This window comes from Bombina bombina, chromosome 7 (assembly GCF_027579735.1).
Source record: "Bombina bombina isolate aBomBom1 chromosome 7, aBomBom1.pri, whole genome shotgun sequence".
Taxonomy (NCBI): Eukaryota; Metazoa; Chordata; class Amphibia; order Anura; family Bombinatoridae; genus Bombina; species Bombina bombina.
Genome location: NC_069505.1, coordinates 66506451 through 66533151, shown reverse-complemented (window position 1 = coordinate 66533151; position 26701 = coordinate 66506451).

Genomic DNA, 26701 nt, shown 5'->3' with positions numbered 1-26701 from the left:
GGATCATGTCCGCTGCACATCGATAAATGCCGACAGCATACGCTGTCAGCATTTATCATTGCACCAGCAGTTCTTGCACCCTGCAGATTCGCGGCCAATCGGCCGATAGCAGGAGGTGTCAATCAACCAGATCGTATTGGATCTGGTTGATTTCCGGCGATGTCTGTCCGCCGCCTCAGAGCAGGCGGACAGGTTATGGAGCAGCGGTCTTTAGACCACTGCTTCATAACTTGTGTTTCTGGCGAGCCCCATAATGTTATTTTTAACTATAGGCCCCATAATGTTATTTTTAAATATATAAGGACATGTGAACAAAAATATATTTGTTATTAAAATTGTAATAAATAAAGTTGCAAACAACTGTGTGTGTTTTCTTTTCTTTTACAAGATATGACGAGTCCACGGATTTCATCCTTACTTATGGGATATCACCTCCTGGTCAGCAGGAGGAGGCAAAGAGCTCCACAGCAGAGCTGCATAAATAGCTCCTCCCTTCCCCCCCAATCCAGTCATTCTCTTTGCCTGTGTTAATGATAGGAAGAGGTAAAGTGAGGTGTTAGTTTAGATTCTTCAATCAAGTGTTTTTTATTTTCAAATGGTGCCAAAGTGTACTATTTTATATCAGAGCAGCCTCTGCAGTTATAGCTTTTCAGCTTTGGGAACTGGTGGGGTTTTGAACCCGCTGTGCCACCCATTATGGTGCTGCTCTGAGTTGATGGTCTTAGCTTAACTAAGACCCTTATTTCTTCACAGGACCTCAGGAGGAAGAGTGGACCTCTTGACACTGTGAGAATATTGTGCTGTTCTTCAGCATGGAGGTAAGGACAGTCTTTGATTCTGGGGCCATGCAGCATATCTCAGTCGACTGTAATCTGCCTTTTACATTGAACAGTATGTGGGTTCTCTTTAACAAGGGAGAGCTTACATACTGCTTAACTTTCAGACATTCTGGCACTTTGTTTTAGCCTAGAAACGCTGGGACATTGCAGGGGTTACCTGTGTTATTGGGGCTTACTCTATTATGTTTATTAGTCAAGACACAGAAAATCAGTATAGAGATGGCTGACGCAAGGGGTCCGGTTTTATTGCACTGTACTGCAAGGCTTAGTGCTTGAAGTGTGGGTACAGGGTTCCTGTACATGGCGGTTCTCTCTTTTTTTGCCCGGGGTTTGTATTTTGTGCTTACGCCCACGAGGGGCGGGGCTTGATGTCGTGCGCATAGCCGCGCAGTTTCCTTTTGTCTGGGTTCCGGTCGCATCCTCCTCATGGCTCTTAAGATTGCGTGTTGTGGCATATGAACAAGTGATCTTAGGGAAGTCGATATTAGCAGTTGACGTTTAGTCTCGTGGGGGCAGGTAGGAGCCGCAGCGGAGCTGCGGCAGGGTGACTGTCATTTTTTTTGCACAATCTAATGTGAATGTTATTATCGTGCAGGAAGAGGAATATAAATTTATATCTACAAAATTATCTCTGCACATTATTTATATAGGTCTTTCGTTAGATTTTTTTCTTAAAGACACAGTAAAACAAAATTTTTGTTTTTAAACTAAGTCCTACTGTTACATTAATTTCTCAATATTTGACCAAGTTTTTTGCTTTTGCATCTGTTATCATGGATGACCTTGAACAGCATACATGTCCCATGTGTTTAGATGCCATTGTGGAACCCCTGGTTACTCTTTGTGACACTTGTATTGAGAGAGCCTTACAATTTAAAGAGAAAATATTTTTTTAATAAAGAGATGTCTAAAGAATGTTCTCAGACCAATGAGATTCAGGGTATGCCGCAACTTTCTCCCCAAGCGTAACAGCCTTTAACGCCCGCTCAAACGACGCTTTGTTCCTCAACAGTGTCTGCTTCTTTCGCTTTGCAGGATATGGCTGCAGTTATGTCATCCACTCACAGAAGTTTTATCTAAGTTGCCAGTGTTACAGGGCAAACGCAGCAGGTTCATCTCCGATGTACCCTCCCAGGGATTTGATTTGGGGGGTAGGGAGACCCTCTCTGAAGGGGAACTGTCTGATTCAGGAAGTGCATTACCTCAGACAGATGCGGACATCATGTCCTTCAGATTTAAACTGGAACACCTCCGTCTGTTGCTGCGGGAGGTTTTGATGACTCTGGACAACTGTGACTCTATTGTGGTACCTCCAGAGAAGTTGTGTAAGATGGACAAGTACTTAGAGGTGCCTTCTTACTCTAATGTCTTTCCGGTTCCTAAGAGAATTTCGGAAATTGTTACACGGGAATGGGAAAGACCGGGTATCCCGTTTTCCCCTTCCCCTATTTTTAAGAAGATGTACCCTATAGCTGACACCGTTTGGGACTCATGGCAAACGGTCCCTAAGGTGGAGGGAGCTATTTCTACCCTGGCTAAGAGTACGACTTTCCCTATTTAGGACAGTTGTGCTTTCAAAGACCCTATGGATAAAAAGTTGGAGGGTCTTCTAAAAAAGCTATTTGTTCATCAAGGGTTTCTATTACAACCGACGGCCTGCATTGTACCAGTCACAACTGCAGCTGCCTTTTGGTTTGACGCCTTAGAAGAGTCTCTTAAGACTGAGACTTCTTTAGAGGAAATAATGGATAGAATTAAGGCCCTTAAGCTGACTAATTCTTTTGTTACGGATGCCGCCTTTCAGATCACCAAATTGGCGGCTAAGAATGCAGGATTTGCCATTCTAGCGCGCAGAGCCTTATGGTTAAAATCTTGGTCTGCGCATGTGTCCTCTAAATCCAAACTTTTGGCTATTCCTTTCAAGGGAAAGACCCTATTCGGGCCTGACTTGAAGGAGATCATTTCTGACATTACGGGAGGTAAGGGTCACCTCCTACCTCAGGATAAAACACCTAAGCAGAGGGGTAGACAGAGTAATTTCCGTTCCTTTCGAAATTTCAAGGGAGTCCCCTCTTCTGCTAAACAGGAAGGGAATTTTGCACAAGCCAAGTCCATCTGGAGACTCAACCAGGCTTGGAACAAGGGTAAACAACCCAAGAAGCCCGCTGCTCCCAAGACAGTATGAAGGGGTGGCCCCCGATCCGGGACCGGATCTAATAGGGGGCAGACTTTCTCTCTTTGTCCAGGCTTGGATAAGAGACGTTCAGGATCCCTGGACACTAGAAATTATGTCTCAAGGGTATCAGTTGGAGTTCAAAAATTACTTCCCAAGGGGAAGGTTTCTTCTTTCATGATTATCTGTAGACCAGATAAAAAGAGAGGCCTTCTTACGTTGTGTAAAAGACCTCTCCACTATGGGAGTAATTTGTCCCGTTCCAAAACAGGAACAGGGGCAGGGATTTTACTCAAACCTTTTCGTGGTTCCCAAAAAAGAGGGACCATTCCGACCCATTTTAGATCTCAAGAGTCTAAAGAAGTTCCTCAGAGTCCCATCCTTCAAGATGGAGACGATTCGGACAATTCTTCCATTGATCCAGGAGGGTCAATATATGACTACCGTGGACTTAAAGGATGCATATCTTCATATTCCTATCCACAAAGATCATCACCAGTTTCTAGGGTTTACCTTCCTGGACAAACATTTTCAGTTCGTGGCTCTTCCTTTCGGGCTGGCCACGGCACCCAGGATCTTCACGAAGGTTCTAGGGTCTCTGCAAGCGGTTCTCAGACAGCAGGGCATTGCAGTGGCGCCTTATCTGGATGATATTCTGATCCAGGCATCGTCTTATCAACTGACAAGGTCTCATACCGACATGGTTCTGTCCTTTCTAAGGACTCACGGGTGGAAGGTGAATCTAGAAAATAGTTCACTAATTCCACAGACAAGGGTTCCTTTCCTGGGAGCTTTAATAGATTCTATATCCATGAAGATCTTCTTGACGGAAGTCAGAGAATTAAAGATTCTGAATAAATGCTGAGCCCTTCAGTTCAATCCTCGGCAATCAGTGGCCCAGTGCATGGAGGTAATTGGTTTGATGCTGGCGGCAATGGACATCATTCCATTTGCTCGTTTTCATCTCAGACCTCTACAACTGAGCATGCTCAGACAGTGGAATAGAGATTATGCAAATTTGTCTCCTCAGATAGATCTGGATCAGGAGACAAGAGACTCTCTTCTTTGGTGGTTGTCACTGGATCATCTGTCCCAAGGGACGTGCTTCCGCAGACCTTCATGGGTGATAGTGACAACAGACGCCAGTCTGCTAAGATGGGGTGTAGTCTGGAATTCCCTGAAGGCTCAGGGTGTGTGGACTTGGTCGGAGTCTCTACTTCCAATCAATATTCTGGAATTGAGAGCTTGGCCTCAGTTGGCTTCGGCCACATTCATTCACTTTCAGTCAGACAACATAACGACTGTGACTTACATCAATCATCAGGGAGGAACAAGGAGTTCAGAAGTGTCCAAGATAATTCGGTGGGCAGAGGCTCACTCTTGTTCTCTGTCAGCAATCTACATCCCAGAAGTGGACAACTGGGAGGTGGATTTTTTGAGCAGACAGACGTTTCATCCAGGGGAATCGGAACTCCATCTGGAGGTCTTTGCCACCTTGATTCTCAGGTGGGGCAGACCGAAATTGGATCTGATGGCATCTCGTCAGAATGCCAAGCTCCCGAGATACGGATCCAGGTCCAGGGATCCTCAGGCCGAACTGATAGATGCCTTGGCAGTGCCTTGGTCGTTCAACTTAGCTTATGTGTTTCCACTGTTTGCTCTCCTCCCCCGGGTGATTGCTTGGATCAAACAGGAGAGGGCTTCAGTGATTCTCATCACTCCTGCATAGCCTCGCAGGACTTGGTATACCGACCTGGTGGAAAAGTCATCTCTGCCACCGTGGAAGCTTCCATTGAAGCAGGACCTTCTAATTCAGGGACCCTTCCATCATCCGAATCTCATTTCTCTGCAGCTGACTGCTTGGAGATTGAACGCTTGATTTTATCTAAGCGAGGGTTCTCTGATTCGGTTATTGATACCTTGATTCAGACACGTAAGCCTGTTACTAGAAAGATTTACCATAAGATATGACGTAAATATCTTTATTGGTGCGAATCCAAGGGCTACTCATGGAGTAGGGTTAGGATTCCCAGGATTTTATCTTTTCTCCAAGAAGGATTGGAGAAAGGGTTGTCAGCAGGTTCCTTAAAGGGACAGATTTCTGCTTTGTCTATTTTGCTACACAAGCATCTGGCAGATGTTCCAGACGTTCAATCTTTTTGTCAGGCCCTGACCAGAATCCGGCCTGTGTTTAGACCAATTGCTCCTCCTTGGAGTTTGAATTTAGTTCTTAATGTTCTTCAAGGGGTTCCGTTTGAACCCATGCATTCCATAGATATTAAGTTATTATCTTGGAAAGTTTTATTTTTGGTTGCTATTTCTTCTGCTCGCAGAGTTTCTGAGCTTTCGGCATTACAATGTGATTCTCCTTATCTTATTTTGCATTCTGATAAGGTGGTGTTACGTACCAAACCTGGTTTTCTTCCTAATATTGTTTCTAACAAAAATATTAATCAAGAAATTGTTGTTCCTATCTTGTGTCCTAATCCCTCTTCTAAGAAGGAGCGTCTGTTACATAATTTGGACGTAGTTCGTGCCTTGAAGTTCTACTTGCAGGCAACTAAGGATTTTCATCAAACATCTTCATTATTTGAAGTTTTTTCTGGGAAACGTAGGGGTCAGAAAGCTATGGCTACCTCTCTTTTTCGCTGAAGCGTATCATCTGTGTTGCATATGAGACTGCTGGACAGCAGCCTCCAGAACGAATTATGGCCCATTCTATTAGAGCAGTGGCTTGCTCATGGGCATTTAAAAATGATGCTTCTGTTGAACAGATTTGCAAGGCTGCAACTTGGTCGTCTCTTCACACTTTTTCCAAATTTTACAAATTTGGTACTTTTGCCTGATCTGAGGCTATTTTTGGGAGAAAGGTTCTTCAAGCAGTGGTGCCTTCCATTTAGGTTCCTGTCTTGTCCCTTCCTTTCATCCGTGTCGTAAAAGAAATAAATTTATCAGGTAAGCATAAATTTCCTTTTCTAAACTCTGTAGTCAATAGGTTATCCTTATATAAATAAGAGACATTTTTGTATACTAAAAGGGACATGAAACCCAAAAAATTATTTTGTGATTCAGATAGAGGGGCCTATATATCAAGCTCCGAAAGGAGCTTGACATCCTGTGTTTCTGGCGAGTCTTCAGACTCGCCAGAAACACCAGTTATGAAGCAGCGGTCTAAAGGCTGCTGCTCCATAACCCTGCCCGCCTGCTCTGAGCAGGCAGACATCGCCACAATTCAACCCGATCGAGTACAATCAGGTTGATTGACAGCCCTGTCGGCCGATTGGCCGTGATTCTGCAGGGGGCGGCGTTGCACCAGCATCTCTTGTGAGCTGTTGGTGCAATGCTGAATATGGAGAGCGTATTGCTCTCCGTATTCAGTGAGGACTGGCGGACCTGATCCGCACTGTCGGATCAGGTCCGCCAGACAACTTTCTATTTTACTTCTATTATCTAATTTGTTTCATTATCTTGGTATCATTTGTTGAAGCAGCAGCATCACACTAATGGTTTCTAACTGAACACATGGTTGAGCCAATCACAATCGAGATATATATATACACAGGCATCAATCAGCAGCTAGAACCTAGGTTCTCTGCTGGTCCTGAACTTGCACCTGCTAAAAACAGACCTCTGGCTCTAATAAATTGACACCTAGTTGTCAATAAGGAGGTTAACAGTAATCAGAAATAATATCAGAGCGCCACCCTACTGGTGGCTGGGTCTGCAGTAACTATGTATCAAATGCCACAAGTAAATATGTTATAAATATATTGATAAAAGTGTGGGTAATTAAAAAATGTAAATGTATTACAGGTTATAAAAATTACATTCAGTACAACAACATGTCATGGATCCATGAAATTAACAATACTAATACAACTTAAAAAATAATAATATATATAGCTTCTATTATTATATAATTGAAATAAAAGAAAGAATCGGCTGATAGGGAGATGAAAGGTAGTTACACACAATCACTCGTTAACAGTGTGATATTATACTCTGGATATATAACGATTAATACAGGTGTAGCTCACATCAAATAATTTAACTGTGTGTTTAAAAATTGTCTGCAATTTTGCAAATGAAAAGTGATATCTTGCAGTCAGGTGTATCGGGGTGTATCAATATAACAAATCAAATGGGGAAGTGGTGCTAGAGTAACCACAAGGATGATAAAAATACAGTGATAAAACAATAATAACACTGTGATAGGTGATATACAAACAAATTGCTTAAAACATTACTAAAAACAAAAATACAACACCAAATATAACAATTGCAAATAAACAGTGAGTGTGCTGGGCTCAAAAAAGTGGCTGAAAAAAGAGTAGCAAAAAATGTAGCAAAAAATGTAGCAAAAAGTGATTAATAAAATCCAAAAAGTTAAGGTAACTTGAGTTAATGGAGGTTTATAAATAACCAAACATCAATAGTGTATGTCTATGGCAGCTCCCATGTTCATTGTGTGAAGTGTGGTCTATCTTCTTAAAGTGGTAGTGTAGTTATTGATTCCAGCGTTAATCCAGGAATAATCTTTCTGCCAAAAAGAAAACATATATACTGCAGATGGCTTTTATATATATATAAATATCAGAATGCTCCTTACCAGTCAACGCGTTTCAGTCTTCCAGTGACCTTTATCAAGACTGGTTTCAGATTTTAAACTATGATCTTATATACCCTGCTAGTTAACAGCTGAATTAGCAGCTGTGTCGTTGAACCGGAAATAGTGGCTTAATGGTTCCGGTGTTACAGGGAAATAATTAATAGTTAAAATGATTTATGTATTGCATTTATCCCTAAAAAATATATGTGTTATGATAAGTAAAAAATCCTGGTTCGTTTTATATGGAGGGATATAGTCATCGTTATATTTCGCTTTTGAAATTAAGCCTTGTAGTTTATATACCTCTTTTTAACTCTTTTTAAATTTTGTCTTAATCTTATAGTATCAAATCAAGACTTGTTCTATGTGTAAGCTTGTGTTCATATGTTCGCTTGTTATATTAATGCCGATCTGTTTTGACTCCCATTGGCTCTGGGTTCTCAGAGACTTCTAACTCCTATTGGCTTTGAATTTTCAGAGGCTTGGCTCAATGCGTATTTGTCATTGGCTGAAGCAGAGGTGTGTGAAAAATATGCTATTTGATTGAATGACTGAGTGTGCAATTTTATTTGACAGTCCTCAGTCGTTTTGTAGCGTATCTGTTACAGAAAACATTAACAACTGGCAAGATCTTTACATAAAATAATCTACATAAAAAATTCACATACAAAATTTAGTTACTTAGTTTCATTTTGTACATACAAGCAGACCCAACTTTAAAACTGTATTTTTTACTATTGTGGTATTTAGGTATTCGTTATAAATTGGGATTAGGATGTATTATTTGAGCGGATATCCTATATTTCGAATGTGTTCTTTATAAACCATTTCAATGTGTTCTTTATAAACCGGGGGTATTATGGCTTTAATTAGCAGCTTCTTTATATATGAGATATAATATTCCGGTAGTTATCTGACATGTATTTCTGGTTTATGTGCCAATCATAGTCTTTCTTTATCTGAGATCCATATTCCTCAATATATAAAGAAGCTGCTAATTAAAGCCATAATACCCCCGGTTTATAAAGAACACATTGAAATGGTTTATAAAGAACACATTCGAAATATAGGATATCCGCTCAAATAATACATCCTAATCCCAATTTATAACGAATACCTAAATACCACAATAGTAAAAAATACAGTTTTAAAGTTTAGTCTGCTTGTATGTACAAAATGAAACTAAGTAATTAATTTTTTTATGTAGATTAATCTTATGTAAAGGTCTTGCCGGTTGTTACAATCTACAATGTTTTCTGTAACAGATATGCTACAAAACGACTGAGGACTGTCAAATAACATTGCACACTCAGTCATGCAATCAGATAGCATATTTTTCACACACCTCTGCTTCAGCCAATGCCAATTAAGCATTGAGCCAAGCCTCTGGGAGTTAGAAGTCTCTGAGAACCCAGAGCCAATGGGAGTCAAAACAGATCGGCATTAATATAACAAGGGAACATATGAACACAAGCTTACACATAGAACAAGTCTTGATTTGATACTATAAGATTAAGACAACATTTAATAAGAGTTAAAAAGAGGTATATAAACTACAAGGCTTAATTTCAAAAGCGAAATATAACGATGACTATATCCCTCCATATAAAACGAACCAGGATTTTTTACTTATCATAACACATATATTTCTCTTGTAAGATGTATTGAGTCCACGGATTCATCCATACTTGTGGGATATTCTCCTTCCCTACAGGAAGTGGCAGAGAGAGCACCCACAGCAGAGCTATCTATATAGCTCCCTTATCTCCACCCCCCGTCATTCTCTCTGCCTGCTTAACTGCTAGGAAGGGCAAAGAGGAGTGTGGTGACAAATATGTTTCTGCAGGCCAGAGTGGCTCATAGTAAAGACAGATGCCAGCCTGCTAGGCTGGGTTGCAGTCTGGAAATCCCTGAAAGCACAGGGCTTATGGTCTCGGGAGGAATCTCTCCTCCCGATAAACATTCTGGTACTGAGAGCGATATTCAATGCGCTTCAGGCGTGGCCTCAGCTAGCTGCGGCCAAAATTCATCAGATTTTAGTCGGACAACATCACGACTGTAGCCTATATCAATCATCAAGGAGGAACACGGAGTTCTCTAGTGATGATGGAGGCAACCAAAATTATCCGATGGGCGGAGGATCACTCTTGCCATCTCTCAGCAATCCATATCCCAGGGGTAGAGAACTGGGAGGTGGATTTCCTAAGTCGTCAGACTTTTCATCCGGGGGAGTGGGAGCTCCATCCGGAGGTATTTGCCCAGCTGACTCAGCTATGGGGCATACCAGAATTGGATTTGATGGCATCCCGACAGAACGCCAAACTTCCGCGTTACGGGTCCAGGTCCCGGGATCCCCAGGTGGTACTGATAGATGCTCTAGCAGTGCCCTGGTCCTTCAATCTGGCTTATGTATTTCCACCGTTTCCTCTCCTCCCACGCCTGGTTGCCAGAATCAAGCAGGAGAGAGCTTTGGTGATTCTGATAGCGCCTGCGTGGCCACGCAGGACTTGGTATGCAGACCTGGTGGAATGTCATCTGTTCCACCATGCACTCTGCCAATGAGGCAGGACCTTCTAATCCAAGGTCCGTTCAAGCATCCAAATCTAATTTCTCTGCGTCTGACTGCTTGGAGATTGAACGCCTGATTCTATCAAAGCGTGGTTTCTCTGAGTCGGTCATTGATACCCTGATTCAGGCTAGAAAGCCTGTCACCAGGATAATCTATCATAAGATTTGGCGCAAATATCTTTGTTGGTGTGAATCCAAGGGTTACTCATGGAGTAAGATTAGGATTCCTAGAATTTTGTCCTTTCTCCAAGAAGGATTGAATCAGGGATTATCAGCTAGTTCCTTAAAGGGACAAATATCTGCTTTGTCTATTCTTTTACACAAACGTCTGGCAGATGTCCCAGACGTTCAAGCATTTAGTCAGGCCTTGGTCAGGATCAAGCCTGTATTTAAACCTGTTGCTCCGCCATGGAGCCTAAACTTGGTTCTTAAAGTTCTTCAAGGGGTTCCATTTGAACCTACGCATTCCATAGATATTAAGCTTCTATCTTGGAAAGTTTTGTTTTTAGTAGCTATCTCTTCAGCTCGAAGAGTTTCTGAGTTATCTCCTTTACAGTGTGACTCACCTTATCTTATTTTCCATGCAGATAAGGTGGTTTTACGTACCTAACCTGGATTCTTTCCTAAGGTTGTTTCTAATAGGAATATCAATCAGGAAATTGTTGTTCCTTCGCTGTGTCCTAATCCTTCTTCAAAGAAGTCTTTTGCACAATCTTGATGTGGTTCATGCTCTAAAGTTCTACTTACAAGCAACCAAAGATTTCCATCAAACATCTTCATTGTTTGTTGTCTATTCTGGTAAGCAGAGAGGTCAAAAGGCTACGGCTGCCTCTCTTTCTTTTTGGCTGCAAAGCATCATCCGTATGGCTTATGAGACTGCTGGCCAGCAGCCTCCTGAAAGAATTACTGCTCATTCTACTAGAGCAGTGGCTTCCACATGGGCTTTTAAAAATGAGGCTTCTGTTGAACAGATTTGTAAGGCGGCGACTTGGTCTTTGCTTCATACTTTTTCCAAATTTTCCAAATTCGATTCTTTTGCTTCTTCGGAGGCTATTTTTGGGAGAAAGGTTCTACAAGCAGTGGTGCCTTCTGTTTAAGGAACCTGTCTTGTCCCTCCCTTCATCCGTTTCCTAAAGCTTTGGTATTGGTATCCCACAAGTATGGATGAATCGTGGACTCGATACATCTTACAAGAGAAAACAGAATTTATGCTTACCTGATAAATGTCTTTCTCTTGTGATGTATCGAGTCCACGGCCTGCCCTGTATATTTAAGACAGGTAGTAAATTTTTATTTAAAAAACTTCAGTCACCACTGCACCCTATCGTTTCTCCTTTTTCTTCCTAGCCTTCGGTCGAATGACTGTGGGTGCTCTCACTACCACTTCCTGTAGGGAAGGAGAATATCCCACAAGTATGGATGAATCCGTGGACTCGATACATCACAAGAGAAAGACATTTATCAGGTAAGCATAAATTCTGTTTTTTTAGGGATTAATACAATACATAAATCCTTGCCAAGATAAACCTTTCAGCAAAGGATAACAAGAGAAGGAAGCAAATTAAATAATAGAAGTAAATTGGAAAGTTTTTTAAAAATGTATTCTCTATCTGAATCATGAAAGAAAAAACTGGGGTTTCATGTCCCTTTAAGTAACTTTAATCTGCACATAGGGGCTTCCATGTGCCTCTATGCAAATAAATGCACATTTATTCACACGGGATTTTAAAACTTATATAGGGATTTTATTTTAAAGAAAGGTTATAGGCTTTAAAATAAGGGGGCATGGAGGTCTCTAAGTCTTTTTGATGTAGATTCTATAAATAAAACAAAGAAGAGCACCTCATAGTGTAGATAAATGATATCAGGTGGTAAGATTTTGGGCTATGGTGAAAAGGTACTTGCAGGGGTGAAGCACTGTGTTATAGAGTGCTGATATAGCAGGCTGGGCCTCTCAGTCTCCAGCTGACTGTCTTACAGGACTCTCGATTGGTGGTGAGTTTTTTAATTGAAAAACAAAACACAAAAAAGCCGCCCAAAGGTGCAGATCAAGGGTGTCACTAAAAGATTTGTTTAGAGTAGGTAGGGTACTCACATTTCGGTAAGTACTATCAGGAAGTTTGGCAGGTAAAAAATGGTCTTCCAAAACACCAGGGTTTCCAAAGAAATAATAATGAGTAGTACAAGGCAGATACTACTGAAGGTTTCAATGTTAAAAATACACAATAAAAGTATTACAATTTGAAACGCGTTTCTCAGCTGTAGGTAGCTTTCTCCTCAGGCATAAAATAACAGTGATATGTGTCGCCTTATATACACACATCATATTAGATGCTTTGGTTATATTTGTACACATTAAAAAAACTAAATTTAAAATTATGACCATGATTGATAAAATAATCATTAAAAGATGTTAAATAATGTTATGTTTATTCAAAACTATTATAATACTTAAAAAGTTTAAGTATTTTCTATTTTGCAAAACCCAAAAAAACTGTTTGTTTAAATATTGAGATTGTCTGCCGATTTTTAGAGCGCAACATTGTCTCTCCGAAGGTAATATGGTCAGATATAGATAGATAATGATTGGTTGCTGTCTGCTGAATTTTAGAGCTTATCATTGGCTCTCGGGAAATCATGTAATATAGAAAAGTAAACAACTTGTCAGTAGTCTAAGATTCTAATAGTTTTTTGAGAATTTAATCTCATTAGTGATTGGACTTGAAAAACTGGCCAAATATGATTGGCTGATGATACAAAGAAAACGTAAGTAGTAATTTGTAATATTTTCGGTCAGTCGTTTCATTTGCTGCGTGGGCCGTGTAAAAATCATGTAAAAAAGTGAAGCTAAATAGAAGCTAAAGTTAAATGTATTAGGAAATTGTGAATAAATCATCAGAGTTGTCATAATAACTATGTCTGCTTGTCTGTTTTTTGGAGTGTCTGATTGGATCCCTCAAGGTCACATGATTGTAATATGGGGATCATGAATAACCATATATATGAACTAATTATATTGAGCAGTGTATCTGAAGGTTTGTAGGATATGTTGTGATGTATGATTTAATGCCATTAAATAAATAAACATTATATATGAAAAAAAGATTTTAGCTTGTATAGCCTTCTTAATATGTGTTTAAAATTGTGTTTGAATTGTAATGTGAGAGTTTAAATTGTACTCCTTCGCATTACAATTCAAACACAATTTAAAAGTAGACATGTTCGTTTCGTTTCCAATCGAAATTCAGATGAATTTCTCAAATTCGGAGCTTGGGATCGATTTGAATTTCTGAATTACCGTAGCAACGAAACTAATGAATAAATCCAAATTAGTTTGGATTTATTCGTTACATTCGGATGGCCATGGACTAATCACAGTTACACTAGTATTGTACAGTATATTAGGTTATATCACTCTGCTATGGGTTACATCTAATATTACAGTACATAATACTAGTCTAATATACAGCATATACCACCTAACACATACCGAACTTCCGAATTTATGAATCGAATCCGAACCAAATACATCCAAATTTATTCTAATCCGAATCCATCCAAAAAACATTTTCCGCCGCACACAAGTCTTTTAAATTAGGTGTGTTAATTTTTTAAAAAAAATGAAAAAAACATTTTTTTTTTATAATTAAAAAAAAGTGTAAATTAAAAAAAACCTTAAAATTTTTAAATTAAAAGTGTGTTTAAACACTTACCCTTCTACAGCTCCTTGAATTCCTCTGCAGTTATTGAGCACTTCCTGAGCTTGGTGATGTCACCAGCATCGCCAGATTTCCCAAATGAAGCAAGGCTCCTAAGCCACCTTGGATACCCTGGTAAGTGCATGGGAATGAGCTGCGATTAGCCCTGAAAGCAGCCCCATAGATGACAACGCATGGTCGTCGTGGTTGCTCAAAACGTTGTGTGCATGATGTCCAAACATCATCACATGCGATTAAGGGGTTAATGTTCTTTTAAAGGGACATTAAGCACCAACTTTGTTTCTTTCCTGATTTAGATAGAGCAGGCAATTTTGAATACATTTCCATTTGATTTATATTACCTAATTTCTTTCATTTTCTTTGTATTGTTTGTTGAAAAGTATGCGTAGGTAGTCTCATGCGCAGATTGGTGGTTGCACATATATGCCTCTTGCCATTGGATTTAAACTAGCTCCCAGTGTGCTTTACTGCTTCTTTAACAAAGGATACCAAGAAAATGAAGCAAATATGATAAAATATGTAAGTTGGAAAGTTATTTCAAATTGTATCTATCTGAATCATTAAATAAAAAAAAAAAATTGTCCCTTTAAGAAAATTACTATAAAATCCTTCAAGATTATGGTAAAATCCCACAAGATCGCAGTAAAGAAAAGTGTGGACTCAGCACTGATGATGCTTTTTTACAGTGCAGATTAAAGTAAAAAGAGTCGCTAAATGGTATCTGCTCACAGAGCTGACCTTAATTTTACATAAAGAAAAAAAAGAGATATAGATCATTAAAGGTCCAGTAAATACAGTCGTTGCATGATAACAAGACAATGCAACAGTGCTTAGGGGCTGATTTATGAAAGTGCGAGCGGACATGATACGATGTAGCGTATCATGTCCGCCACACATCGATAAATGGCGACAGCATGCGCTGTCTGCATTTATCGCTACACAAGCAGTCCTTGTGAACTGCTTGTGCAATGCCACCCCCTGCAGATTCCCGGCCAATTGGCCTCTAGCAGGGGGTGTCAATCAGCCTGATCGTATAGGATCGGGCAGATTGATGTCCGCAGCCTGAGAGCAGGCGGAAAGCTATGGAGCAGCGATCTTTAGACCGCTGCTTCATAACTGTTGTTTCCCTCGAGCCTGAAGGGGATAATTTGCCCCCTTAGTCTTAAAGTGAATGTAAATTTTGATGCTAAAGTGCCCGGTTTTTAAAAATTCAATTAAAAAAAAATATATTTCACTCCTATTCTGAAAAAAAACAACTTACCTTTTAATCTTAACAGCAGCTCCAGCTTCCGCCCGTCGTCGCAAGCCATTTCTAATTGCAGAAATGATGGATAGGTCATCCTCCAATATCGCCCCCCCCCCCCCCCCCGGGGGAATCAGTGTCTGATTCAACAATGTGATTGGAGGAAGCCGGATGCCTCATTTTAAACCCAGGAAGAAGCTTTGCAACTGGTGGAGGAAGCTGGAGCTGCTGTGAAGATTAAAAGGCAAAAACTAACTAGTGTAGCTAGACATTTTCTGTCACATCATGCAGGCAAAACAACATCCTTTAAATGCTGGGGCATTGAAAGGGTTAAACCTGGCATCAGAGGTGGCAACACCGAAAATGCTCTGTTACAAAAAGAAACAGGTTGGATATTTAAATTAAACTCTGTTATGCCACATGGGATGAACGAAGCAAACAATTATTGGGTATTCTTGTGAGACTGGTAGAAAAATCAGAAATAGGTGGTCTCTAATTTTAAAATTCATCTTCATGTGTTGTCTAGCAACTTCTAATGTTGCATGTTTTCAGAAGTTAATGTAACAGACAAGTATATCTGATGATACTGTAAATTTATACTATACTAAGATATTCATCAATAATTGTCTTTAAATTAATAACAACGGACAACACATTTTTAAAGTGCCGCCCGTAGTGCTATATATTTTTGAGAAGTTCACATTACCATTTCCCTTATAATGTTCCAAATTGGAATCCAACTGCCAATGACTCAGATTAACGTCACTACCCTCAAAAACATGATTCATACCATTTACTACACATATGAGCTTCTTTTACATTGTATATGTATTTTCATACTAATGCAATTAAATGAGCAGCACCTGAATAGGAGAATATGTATAGTGAGTTTTAGAAAATGAAACATAGGTACAACCTAGTAAAACTCCGTACTCCGAAATTAGTATATTGGGCCCTAAAATGATAATGAACAAAACTTATGTTTTATTATAAATCTGTATATGCTCAAGTAATTCGGAATGTACTAAAGTGTACAATGAGAGGTAGGAAATATGTCTGAGAAATAGGATAATAATAATCTCCACTATGAACGCTCACACAGTACAAAATTAAGGGGGAACCTTAAGGGATTATACAGCGTACTGAATAGAAAGGATACTGTATTAAATTAACATAGGGAGAATATGCTCTTATTGACCATACGCTAAGGAATAAACAAATATCTATAGAAGGATAACACATAACAACTAACATAGGTATTGCCACATAGGTTCCATAACATGGACTGGATCTAATCATGCAGCACCTAAGCCGCTGGATAACGACCATGTATATATATATATCAATCCTTGATAGAGACAGGATATACTGACATAACACATGGATTGCCACATTAGTTTGATACCATGATTCTGATGTAGCCACGCAGCACCTAAGCCAGCAAATAAGTAGCCATGCAGCACCTAAGCCGGCAAATAACGCCTATGGATATGTGTATATTAGTCATACATATGAATAATGATATAACAACCTATAGATTAAGCAGTAACTAGTTGCAAAAAGGGACTTATGCCATTGTTTACATCCAATGAAGATATTTACAAAGGATTGTTATCTGATAGACCAGCCGGTCCCCATTGTAACACTGCAGACTTAATGATTGGTACGTCAAAAAATGTTGGATCCAATTACGCCGCAAATGACAATCGCGCCTACCACACACCGCTCTGGATTGGTCACTGAATGGGCGGACGTCAATGTGAGATAGGGATTGGTTATGAACTTCCTTACCAGCACTACATAAAGGGGTGGCACCCGGGCCTCGGCTTACTTGTTCACATTGAGAAAGGCTGATTAATACAGCCGAAACGCGTTTGTGCTCATGGAAAGCACTTTGTTGTGCATCTACATTTGGTTTTAACACTGTCCCCAGTCCCTGACACCTGAAGCCGAGGGAGCTGCTATCGGCCAGGAAACAGGGGGGCTAGGTGCACAGTTTTAGCGAGGGTACATTATCAAGGATTCTCCTTGGTTTTGTTAAATGGTTACTATTAAAAATTCAATTTTTTAAATTCTACAATTTTAGGGATGAGTGCTAAATAAACCCTAAACCTTTTGGTTCCCTTACCTAACCCCTCTTGCATATATATATTTAGGGTCAGCACCGGATAATTTATCTACCTATCCCTAAACCCACTATTACTAGTGCCAGTTTCAAAATTTGTAAATATATATAATTCTATAGTCTTGAAGTAGCTTTAACTATTTCTCATTTCACTCTGAAACTAGAGCACAGGTATTATCATGGCTACCTTTGATTTAAGCGCTGAAATGAAAAAATGGTCAGATGACATTTGTAAACTTACATCTGACCTTAAAAATAAAACTCTGTGGAAGGGGAAGTTGTGGGAGAGTGGTCACAAGCATTAAAAGATCTCAAAAAGATTAGGAAAAAACAGATTAGAGGACAGTGGAATCTGGGCATGTATGATTTTTATCAAAAAAACAACATCATACCCAGGGGCCTACGCTTAAAAATGTTCCCTTCTTTTTATAATCTCAAACCAGAACTGATGACAAAGTGGGAACAAGCCCTAACTGACTGTTCACTCAAATTGATTAGCTATCTTATAGAACATGAAACAGATAAATTAAACTCTGTAACACTTGAGATCAATAAATTAAGTGACAGCCTCAAAACGTATGAAACCAGGGATGATTTTCAAAAATCATATAACAAAATTAAAACTGATGTGGAAAGGTTTGCAAAATTTGTGTCTGACAAAAAAGAAAAAAAGATTGACAGAGACTTAAACGACTATTCCCAGGGGAAAGTATACTCCTGGAAAAAAAGTGTAAATTCAATCTCTGACTCAGAGGCAACAGATATAGAATATGAATCGGGTGATGCAGAAACATCAGATAATGAAATAGCCACCAGACCAATACTCACTAACAGTACAACAAATAAAACCAAAACCAAACCACACATAAACATAAAAAACATCCCTTTAGGCGGAAAATCCGCAGAGGGCGAGGCAAAATATCCCCAAACCAGACGACATGTCCGGTTCAATCAGAAACCACAACATCACAAGAGTCAACAACACAAAAAGAAATAGATGATAATAAGAGAGAGGATAACCTCAACATCATCAATCTTTCTGATAAAATATTAACCCCAGTTCACATATCAGCGCTAAAGAAAGGTTTATCATTTGTACCCTCTAACCATATTGATAAGTTCGAGGCAATAAAAGATACACATTTGTTTGTAAGGAAGGTGTTACTCAAGAAATATTTCTCTAATAATACAGAATCAGAAAATCTGTCTAATATTGATACCACAGACAGAAGAGCCCTCAATGATCATATATCTTTACTTGAAGATAACGATTTAACCACTAATGAAATGTTATCCAGTAAAGATGATTGGCGTGATATTTTAAAATCAAAATCACAATTTGTCCCCCCAAGCACTATATCTCCTCAAGCAACTACTTTCTTAAATTTGGTCTGTCAAGATATAATATCCCTTAATGAGGATAAAAGGTACCTGAAAAATATGACCAAAGCAGAAAGTAATGCTATGAATGAAATGACACAATGGACTGATGTCCAAATAAAAAATAGTGACAAGGGGGGTAATATAGTGATATGGCCAAACACTATGTATATCTCTGAAGCCATGAAACAACTGTCTAATCACTCCAATTACAAGAAACTATTAGGGAATCCCACAGAGAATTTTCTAGAGTTATACAAAAAACTTATTGATACAGCATTCAAAGATAAGATCATTGACCAAAAGGAATATAAATATCTAACAGTTACTAATCCGAAAGTAGCCACTATGTACTTACTGCCTAAGATCCATAAAAATATCTCCTGTCCGCCCGGGAGACCAATAGTGTCAGGGATGGGATCACTCACAGAAAGAGCCAGCAGATATGTTGACGCTAGACTAAGGAAAATTGTGGAAGCCCTACCATCACATACTAGGGACACAATGCACATCCTAAATAAGTTGCAAAATATTGCCATAACAGATAAGTCTATTCTAATTACATGCGATGTAGAATCCCTCTATACGAGCATTAAAATAGAGTGGGGAATTAAAGCTGTAGCTCATTTCTTAGAGAAGGACACTGATATGGATCTTCAGACAAAAGAATTTATCATCAATACATTAAGATTTGTACTCACACATAATTACTTCGTTTTTGATGATAAGTTTTTCTTACAGATTTGTGGCACCGCAATGGGCACATCTTGTGCGCCCACATATGCCAATCTATACCTGGGCTGGTGGGAAGAGATGATAGTATTCAATAATCATATGAACCAATACACCAAATTCATCTCCCACTGGTCCAGGTATATAGATGACATCTTACTGGTGTGGGAAGGCCCGTTAGAAGTCTGGGAAGAATTTATTAAATTACTTAACACCAATCCATTTGGATTATATCTAACATACAATACAAGCTTCAGTAAAGTTGAATTTTTAGATCTGATAATTTCCAAAAGCAATAATGGATTGGTCACTGAAACATTTAGGAAAACCACTGCAACTAACAATATCCTACATGCACAGAGTAATCATCATCCTTCCACAATTAACAGCCTCCCATACGGTGAATATTTGAGAACTAGAAGAAACTGTACAGATATAGATTCTTTTAAAAAGGCAGCACGAGAATTACGTGACAGACTCCTTCAAAGGGGTTACTCCAAAAAATTGCTAGCCAGGGCTTACCAGAAAGCCCTAAACATAAATAGGTCTGATCTTCTTATACCCAAAAACAAAAAATGTGTACAAGAGACAAATAACCTAAGATTCATTTCTACATATAATAATCAAAGTGAACTTGTAAGCTCAATAGTGAAAAAACACTGGCACGTCTTGCGAAGTGATGAAAGATTAAAGGGATTACTACCTGAAAAGCCTTCTTTCACCTTCAGACGTGCCAGAAATATCAAGGACAGCTTATCACAAAGTCACTTTGATAGAAACAGGAATAAAAAACCAATCTATCAGGGCTCAACACCATGTGGTCATTGCAAAACATGCCAATTTATGAGCAAAAAGGAATTTATAACTGACAGATTTTCAAAAAAATGGAAAATCAAAACACATATTAACTGCCAGAGTGATAATGTCATCTACTGCCTTTCATGCTCGTGTAACTTAATTTACACAGGGATGACGACACGCAAATTGAGCACAAGAATAACAGAACATTTATGTAATATACGCAATGCCCATAAGGACCAAAAAGATGGCAAAAAACTAACTAGTGTAGCTAGACATTTTCTGTCACATCATGCAGGCAAAACAACATCCTTTAAATGCTGGGGCATTGAAAGGGTTAAACCTGGCATCAGAGGTGGCAACACCGAAAATGCTCTGTTACAAAAAGAAACAGGTTGGATATTTAAATTAAACTCTGTTATGCCACATGGGATGAACGAAGCAAACAATTATTGGGTATTCTTGTGAGACTGGTAGAAAAATCAGAAATAGGTGGTCTCTAATTTTAAAATTCATCTTCATGTGTTGTCTAGCAACTTCTAATGTTGCATGTTTTCAGAAGTTAATGTAACAGACAAGTATATCTGATGATACTGTAAATTTATACTATACTAAGATATTCATCAATAATTGTCTTTAAATTAATAACAACGGACAACACATTTTTAAAGTGCCGCCCGTAGTGCTATATATTTTTGAGAAGTTCACATTACCATTTCCCTTATAATGTTCCAAATTGGAATCCAACTGCCAATGACTCAGATTAACGTCACTACCCTCAAAAACATGATTCATACCATTTACTACACATATGAGCTTCTTTTACATTGTATATGTATTTTCATACTAATGCAATTAAATGAGCAGCACCTGAATAGGAGAATATGTATAGTGAGTTTTAGAAAATGAAACATAGGTACAACCTAGTAAAACTCCGTACTCCGAAATTAGTATATTGGGCCCTAAAATGATAATGAACAAAACTTATGTTTTATTATAAATCTGTATATGCTCAAGTAATTCGGAATGTACTAAGGTGTACAATGAGAGGTAGGAAATATGTCTGAGAAATAGGATAATAATAATCTCCACTATGAACGCTCACACAGTACAAAATTAAGGGGGAACCTTAAGGGATTATACAGCGTACTGAATAGAAAGGATACTGTATTAAATTAACATAGGGAGAATATGCTCTTATTGACCATACGCTAAGGAATAAACAAATATCTATAGAAGGATAACACATAACAACTAACATAGGTATTGCCACATAGGTTCCATAACATGGACTGGATCTAATCATGCAGCACCTAAGCCGCTGGATAACGACCATGTATATATATATATCAATCCTTGATAGAGACAGGATATACTGACATAACACATGGATTGCCACATTAGTTTGATACCATGATTCTGATGTAGCCACGCAGCACCTAAGCCAGCAAATAAGTAGCCATGCAGCACCTAAGCCGGCAAATAACGCCTATGGATATGTGTATATTAGTCATACATATGAATAATGATATAACAACCTATAGATTAAGCAGTAACTAGTTGCAAAAAGGGACTTATGCCATTGTTTACATCCAATGACGATATTTACAAAGGATTGTTATCTGATAGACCAGCCGGTCCCCATTGTAACACTGCAGACTTAATGATTGGTACGTCAAAAAATGTTGGATCCAATTATGCCGCAAATGACAATCGCGCCTACCACACACCGCTCTGGATTGGTCACTGAATGGGCGGACGTCAATGTGAGATAGGGATTGGTTATGAACTTCCTTACCAGCACTACATAAAGGGGTGGCACCCGGGCCTCGGCTTACTTGTTCACATTGAGAAAGGCTGATTAATACAGCCGAAACGCGTTTGTGCTCACGGAAAGCACTTTGTTGTGCATCTACATTTGGTTTTAACACTGTCCCCAGTCCCTGACACCTGAAGCCGAGGGAGCTGCTATCGGCCAGGAAACAGGGGGGCTAGGTGCACAGTTTTAGCGAGGGTACATTATCAAGGATTCTCCTTGGTTTTTTTAAATGGTTACTATTAAAAATTCAATTTTTTAAATTCTACAATTTTAGGGATGAGTGCTAAATAAACCCTAAACCTTTTGGTTCCCTTACCTAACCCCTCTTGCAAGATTAAAAGGCAAAACATTTTTCACAACAGGAGGGAAATGTAAATTTTGATGCCCCTGTCTTTAATTGAATTTTTAAAAACCAGGCACTTTAGCATCAAAATTTACATTTACATAGATATTTTTCTGACAAATTTCAGTTATGTCTATTTCCAGTCCTCCTGTATCATGTGACAGCCATTACCCAATCACAAATTCATATATGTTTATTCTGAATTCTCGCACATGCTCAGTAGGAGCTGGTGACTCAAAAAGTGTAAATATAAAATTACTGTGCACATTTTGTTAATGGAAGTAAATTGGAAAGTTGTTTAAAATTGCATGCTCTATCTGATTAATGAAAGTTTAATTTTGACTTGAGTGTCCCTTTAAACTTTTTCTTTGTCACAGTTGCACCAATGATCATTGAGTAACATATTCCTTTACTTGGGCACAGCTTTGGTTCATTTGGATTAGTAATTTTACATATAAATGGTACAGTACCCTTGTTTTAATATAATTCACAAGCTGGACCCGTCTGCCATAACAGCTTTAATTACAAACTTTTAACAGGATTTAGAGATATGCAACGCCAGCCAGGCACTTAGAGCCGAACACTTGAATGCGTTTTATATTTGTTATGACAGCAGGATGATGTAATGCGCAGAGCTATTAGCATGCGTGTGGCTAGAACTGTTGCAAATTCATTATGTTTGTATAAGTAATTGAAAACAAAAACCCTCAAAAAGTAATATATGAGACAGGATTAATCAGCAAACAAATGCTTGACCTTGCTTGTACTTCCTACAATAAAGTGTCCTTTCAACACATTTCATTCCCAGGTACTTAAAACTTGCACCAACAGAACTTTATTCTGTGCTCTTGCAGCCTACCCACAATGATTCAAATACAAAAGGAATATTGAGCATTTACCACTTGTATTAAAGGGACAGTCTACACCAGAATTGTTATTGTTTTAAAAGCTAGCTAATCCCTTTATTACCCATTCCCCAGTTTTGCATAACCAACACAGTTATATTAATACACTTTTTACCTCTGTGATTATCTTGTATCTAAGCCTCTTCTGACAGCCCCCTGATCACATGACTTTTTATTTATTATCTATTGACTTGCATTTTAGCCAATTAGTGCTGCATGGTCCTAGACAGACACCAAATGAGGATATCCTAAAAGGAAATGCTTTAAGTGTGTGCTCAATTCATGTTTTTGCAAATCAAAATTGATAACCAGAAACTCGTATCCAACTTTATAGTGATCCTAAAGGGCCATAAACACACTGTAGTACTGCTTGGTACCCGCAGAGCACTGTTGGTCCTGAGCGGAATCTGATGTTGATCCAATCAGCAGCACCAGTTACACGGCTCAGTCGTGCATTTAGAGCTACTAATTGGATCAGGGATATTTTCTGCTTGGGACCAACAGTGATCTGCAGGGCAGAGCAGTACTTCTACTGTGTGTTTAACATGCTTTGTGGGGGTTTAAACACACAGTAGTGCAGGGTTGATAGTCCTAAAATGGCATGTTCTAAAGAATTAGAGCATGTCATTTGTCATCTCTTATGTCCCTTTAAATCATAACTATATAGATAGTCCCAGATTTCATTCAGTCCCAAATCTGTGTCAGTCTACTCCTTTGTCAGGTTAACTCTTCTGAGGGCACAACTATAAAACACAAAAACAAATAGCACCTTCTTTGTACAAATACTTCATTTTTTAATTTCATGTTTCAGATAGAGCATGCGATTTTAAACAACTTTCCAATCTACTTCTATTATTTAATTTGTTTTGTTCTCTTTGTATCCTTTGTTGAATGTAATACTTAGGTAGTATCAGGGGCTGCTGATTAGTGGCTGCACATATATGCCTCGTGTTATTGGCTCCCAGTAGTGCATTGCTGCTCCTCCAACAAAGGATACCAAGAAAATGAAGCAAATTAGATTATAGAAGTAAATTGGAAAGTTGTTTAAAATTGTGTTCTCCATCTGACTCATGAAAGAAAGAAAATTTGTGTTTCCTGTCCCTTTAACTCTCATACGGGATATACAGCTCAGAAGAAATGTTTATTAATTAAAAATACATTGGAATGTAAAATATTTACTGTATATACAAAGTAAAACACATTATTAAATATAGATGAATAAATATGACTTTTAATGTTTTAAGGTATTTGACTGGAAAGGGCTCCAATGTGTGTGTATTATATGTGTATATATATATATATATATATATATATATATATATATATATATATATATATATATATATATATATATATGTATGTGTCTATATACATATATATATATACACATAAATACATCTGTACACACACATATATACATACATACATACACACATAAATACATACATACATACACACATTTAGACATGTGTATGTATATATATATATATATATATATATATATATATATACTGTATATAAATATGTGTAACAGCCGTTTTTTTGTCATACACTGTATAACACATATATTTGAGTCCTAATAGCTTTTTATTAAAAAAAAAAAATTAAAAAATTGTCAGATATTGTTTTTATGTGTGTAACTGTACTTTTAAATGTATTTATGTTGTGTTTTATGCAACTTTTTTTAACTCATGACCCTTTACACTAGGGGGTAGATCTATTAAGCAACCGATGCTGCTTTCTACCCGTGATGTTCTGGCTCGCCGGAAACATACATTAAAAAGCAGCGGTCATAAGACCACTGCTCCCTAACTCATTCGCCACCTTTTAGGATGATTGACCCCCCCGCTAGATTGGCTGCAAATGTGCAGGGGCGGCATTACACACGCATTTCACCAGAAATGCTTGTGCAATGTTAAATGCCGACAGTGTATGCTGTCGGCATTTAACGATGTTGGACGGACATGATTCTCTACAGCAAATCATGTCCGCCCGCCATGTGATAAATCGATCCCTAGCTCTTCAGTAGAGCTAATTGTGCCTGAGCGAACGCATTTACTTTCAATTTGAAATACGCACTTAAAAAGCCGAAAAAAACTATATCGCACACACACAAAAGTTAGCAAACAACTTCTAATCTAGCTATAAGTGATCATCAGTCACCTTTATCTGTCTTTGGTTTACCTAGTGACCATCACTCACACCAACCAGGTACAAAAGTACAAGCTGCAGTGTGAGCATAAAACTATGTAAATTTCATATAAATACATTTCTAATGCTCACTCTTTATTTTACTTAACCCCTTAATGACAACTGACGTACCAGGTACGTCATGCAAAAACAACCAGTTAATGACAATAGACGTACCTGGTACGTCAGTTGTCTAACAGAGTGCTGGAAGCGATCGCAATCGCTTCCAGCAGCTCTCAGGGTATTGCAGTGATGCCTCCATATGGAGGCATCCTGCAATACCTTTTTAGAAGACTCCAATGCAGAGAGAGCCACTCTGTGGCCCTCTCTGCACCGGTAGCGATGGTGCCGGTTCGTTGGTGGGTGGGAGCGTAACAGGGAGGCGGGTGGGCGGCCCATCGCTACCCGGCATCCGGTTCTTAGAAGTGCAATGTGCACGCCGGGTGCCGGGAGCGTGCGGGGGGGCGCGCGTGCGCGCGCATTAGCTGGCCACTGACACCAATGAGGAGGGAAGAGGGGGGGAAAAAAGATTTAAAAAAAAAATTAATATAAAAGGATCTGGGAGGGGGATAGGGGTATTGTGGGGGGCTGCTACACTACAGAAAACATAAAAAATTGCAAAAGAAGAAAAAATACTTTTGTTTTTGGGGCAAATTGGGTACTGGCAGACAGCTGCCAGTACCCAAGATGGCGGCAATTAGATAGGGGAGAGGGTTAGAGAGCTGGGGGGGGATCATGGAGGTTGGGGCTAAGGCAGGAGTCCGTCACAGCTAAAATATTTAATTTTTTTTATAAAAAAAAAAAAAAAACTCCTTTTATTTAGTACTGGCAGACTTTCTGCCAGTACTTAAGATGGCGGGGACAATTGTGGGGTGGGGGAGGGAAGAGAGCTGTTTGGGAGGGATCAGGGGGTGGGATGTGTCAGGTGGGAGGCTGATCTCTACCCTAAAGCTAAAATTAACCCTGCAAGCTCCCTACAACCTACCTAATTAACCCCTTCACTGCTGGGCATAATTTACGTGTGGTGCGCAGCAGCATTTAGCGGCCTTCTAATTACCAAAAAGCAATGCCAAAGCCATATAAGTCTGCTATTTCTGAACAAAGGGGATCCCAAATAAGCTTTTACAACAATTTGTGCCATAATAGCACAAGCTGTTTGTAAATACTTTCAGTGAGAAGCCTAAAATTGTGAAAAATGAAATTTTTTTTTTATAATTTGCTCGCATTTGGCGGTGAAATGGTTGCATGAAATATATCA